The following is a 4,510-nucleotide window of genomic DNA, read 5'->3' on the forward strand; positions in this document are numbered from 1 at the left end:
GGTCGGTATTTGGGATAACAAATCAGTAGGTGTGGCACTAGGAGAAGTGTTTTGAGACTGACGTGACTGTATGGGGTGAGGTCCAAAGGCAGCCACGAAACTGAGGTTGGTTGTTGAACACAAGTGTCTCCTGCCTTTTGTATTTCAAAGTAGGCCTTATACAAAAACCAGTTTCATTAAACACTATATGTCTCGAGATAAATATTTTTCTTGATGAACTTAAACATTTATAACCTTTGTGACAACTACTTGGTCTTAGATATACACATTTTTCAGTACAATAATTAAATTTATGAGTATTGTATGGTCTTAGACATGGAAAACACACACACTCAAATATTTTCAGATTCTCAAAATTGAGTATCTCTGAAAAATGCGCCATGCACTACATCGTCGGGCTGTTGCTTGGCACTCGAATTTTCTTAATTTTGGTCCTTCTTTCTCCTTGATGTATTTGAGCTCTGTTTTTGTCTGTTTTAGCATTGTTTTTCTTCTAACAATCCACCTCTTAGATGCTCTAGATATGTAAATGACAAGAATCAAGAAACTATATTTCTATGAAATGAACTTGAAGATGACATGAATCAAAATTATTAAGTTTCCAAGTAAACTTAATTGTTTTCAATTAATTTCTAGAAATTTAATATTTAATTTAAGTATTGAAATTATGGACATTTTGTTTTTTAGATAGTTGGAAATATTGAGGTTACTTTTAATGAAGATGCATTGAAGATGAAGACCAGTCAAAGATAGTGGCTGCCATTAATAGAATTGCATTGAATATGGTAAATAAAAGATGGAGATTCGGAAGATGACTACTTTAATGTTTTATGTTGACTTTTGCTACTTTACATTAATTGTATTAGAATCTCTACAAGGCTATATAAAGTTTCTTATCCTTTTAATTGTAATAGATTAAGAATTTGATGAATGAAATTTGAGATCTCATATTTAAGACTATTCCCTTAGAATTTTTACAATTCTTATAATAGAATGCATGTGAATCATTGAATATAACCTCGTTCAAGTTGATTGCTGAGTGACTCAATCTAGAAAACGATTTTCCAATCTTCCTTCTAGATCTTCGATCAAGAGGTAATCTAATTCTAGCCTTTTTTTCGGGGTTGAACTAAATCGTATAGGGAGGTGTTAATTTCTTAGTTTCAAAGATTCTTATTACATAATAGCTTTGGTTTTTGGGCTGAGGGTTAAGGTTGTCTTATCAATAAAATTACAAAATAAACATATTAAAGTACAGAATGACCCCCGAATTAAGTAGAGAAAAATAGCACATTTTCAGTATTCTAAGCACTTTTTCTTAAGAGTAAGGAATGCATTGAGCGTTGTGTCACTGTCCATCAATAGAGAGCCAAATTTTCCCCTAACACCATGGACACCAGCCCATTCATATAAATAATAGATTTTCTCTGCACTTTTCTTTCTCTATTCTCATTTTGGGTCTGTATTAATACTTCAGATTATTTGCCCATTGATTACAAGCATGAGTATGGGCTAAGGTAAGCAATTCTAGGTTGGGTTTGATAGTTTTCTTCTTTTTAGATGAAAATAGTGAAATTTGATTAATTATAATTATTATAACTATTTTATTATAGTCATGTTTATTAAGTTATCCTCTTTTTATTTCACACTTGTTTTCTAGCCTCCTACATATTCCAACTTGTCCACTATGTGATACTATCTAGGTTTATTAAGTTTTAAATCAAGGCTTCTTGCTAATATAAAAATATTAAATTTTATTCACATTTCTTTTTTATTTTTTAAATTGAAAAAGACCCTCCAATAACCAAATTGCCTTTAAGAAGATAAAAAGGATTTGAAGATGGCATAAGAAAATATGCTATTTGTTTCACATTATTTTTATTTAGTATCATTATTTGTTTCACCTTTTTAAAATTTGGAATATTATTATCTAAAAAAAACTTTAAAATTCATTCAATATAGACTTTTTAATACCTTGTATTATTGTGGAATTTTTTTTATGTTGAAAAGATAAATAGTAAAAAATTTAATTAATAAGTTAATATCAATTATTCAATACTATTAATTTTAATTAATTATTAAATATAAATATATTATTTCCACTTAATAATCTCAACTAATACCTTTATAGTGTATGGTTATATTTATCTTAACTATTTAATATATATTATCATGATGACTTATCAATATTTTACTTAGTTTATATTAGTTTAATTTCTTTTAGTTATTTGTTTAAATAACTTAATTATGTTTAGTATAAAAATACTCTTTTATATTTATTTTAATGGATTAAATAATTAATTAGTATAACAATAAATTAAATAATACTAAATTTAATTGATGACTACATAAATTAGTTGCTGACTAATTAAATAATTATTTGATTTTAGTGAGAAATTCTTGTAAATAGAAAAATCTCAAAAATATTTACACTTTATAGCAAAAAGTTCCAAAAAAACTTGTATTTTTGAAACTTTTTACTATAAAGTATAAATATTTTTAACTATTTTTTATATTTAAAAAGGCCCCATTTTTGTTTTTATATACAAATTAATAAATTGAATACATATATTTAACTTCTAAACATTAATTATTTCAGACATTCAAGTTCTATATATATTTATTATGTATACCCAAACAATATTTTTATCCAAATGTACTCTTAGAGATTTTTTTGGGATAAATATTCTTCCTTAGGTCAGTATGACTAACCATTGGGTTTTAAATTTTTGTTGCTCATTACTACAAGAATGATCTATTGCCCTTCAAATTTAGCTATTCAATTGTCTTTTATCTTTTAAGACTTTTTTTTATGTGAGAAAAGTATTTAATATTGGGTTGTATGTCCTAAAACTCGCACTTTATAAGATTAAATATTTTTTATTTGCAATAAAGTTATTATTGAGGTTTATTCAATAAAGTTGTTATTGAACATGTAAATTGCATTTTGTAATAGCCTAAATCCAATAAACCACCTAACCCATGGTCATAGCATGAATACTAAAATTTTGTATAGAGACATAAAAGTGGATTAAGTTTGAGTATATAGTCAAAACGGTCTATAAGTATAAGGATGGAGAGTACCTTATCTTGGTGATACTATGGATGTGGACCACTTTGTATATTATACAAACAAGGTGATCCTAAAATCGTTCATGTGGAGACATGCAAGTGGGACCATCCTATACAAAATATGTTTGTATAAGACCGGACAACGAAATAGTCATTTTTCTTTATAATGTCGTTTACTGTTAAAACTGACTACTTCAATTCGATGACTTAAGGTAACTCAATCTCAATCTTGAGCTAACTATGAACTCCTGTTTATTCGAGTCTATCCTTTCAATGCATCCAATAATGTTACCAGAATAAGATACTCAAATTTAATCATATACTATAGACCGTTTTGGCTATTTACTCGAACTTGATCCATCTCTATGTCTCTGCATAAAGTTCAAGTATTCATATAATAGCCATGGATCTTGGTTTATTGGATTTAGACTTTATGAATGCATTTAATAGATTCAATACCTTTATCGAAGAAATGTTGAATAACATCTTTATTGATAATAGAATATGTTTAATTTTTACAAACTACGAGTTTTAGGACAAAAACCCAACATGTAATAGCTTAAATCTAATAAACTAACAAACCAAGGACTATAGCATGAACACTTAATCTTTATGTAGAGACATAAAAGTGCATCAAGTTTGAGTATATAGTCAAAACAGTCTATAAGTATAAGGATGGAGTTGGGTACCTTATCTTGGCGACACTATGGATGTGGACCATTTTGTATATTATACAAACGAGGTGATCCAAAAATCGTTCATATGGAAACATGCGAGTGGGACCATCCTATGCAAAATATGCATGTATAAGATCGGACCACGAAATAGTCATTTTTCTTTATAATGACGTTTACTGTTAAAATTGACTACTTCAATTCGATGACCTAAAGTAACTCAATCTCAATCTTGAGCTAACTATGAACTCCTGTTTATTCGAGTTTATCATTTCAATGCATCCAATAGTGTTATCAGAATACGGTACTCAAACTTAATCATATACTATAGACCATTTTTGCTATTTACTCGAACTTGATCCATCTCTATGTCTCTGTATAAAGTTCAAGTATTCATATATTAGCCATGGATTTTAGTTTATTGGATTGAGACTTTATGAATGCAATTAATAGATTAAATACTTTTATCAAAGAAATGTTGAATAACATCTTTATTGATAATAGAATATGTTTAATTTTTACAAACTGCGAGTTTTAGGGCATAAAATCCAACATGTAGCCTAAATCCAATAATCTAACGAACCCATGACTATAGCATGAACACTTAATCTTTATGTAGAAACATAAAAGTGGATCAAGTTTGAGTATATAGTCAAAACGATCTATAAGTATAAGGATGGGATTGGGTACCTTATCTTAGGGACACTATGGACGCGGTCCGCTTTGTATATAATACAAACGAGGTGATCCTAAAATCGTTCATG

This window comes from Benincasa hispida, chromosome 7, assembly GCF_027475165.1.
Source record: "Benincasa hispida cultivar pf3 chromosome 7, pf3_genome.v1.1, whole genome shotgun sequence".
Lineage (NCBI taxonomy): Eukaryota > Viridiplantae > Streptophyta > Magnoliopsida > Cucurbitales > Cucurbitaceae > Benincasa > Benincasa hispida.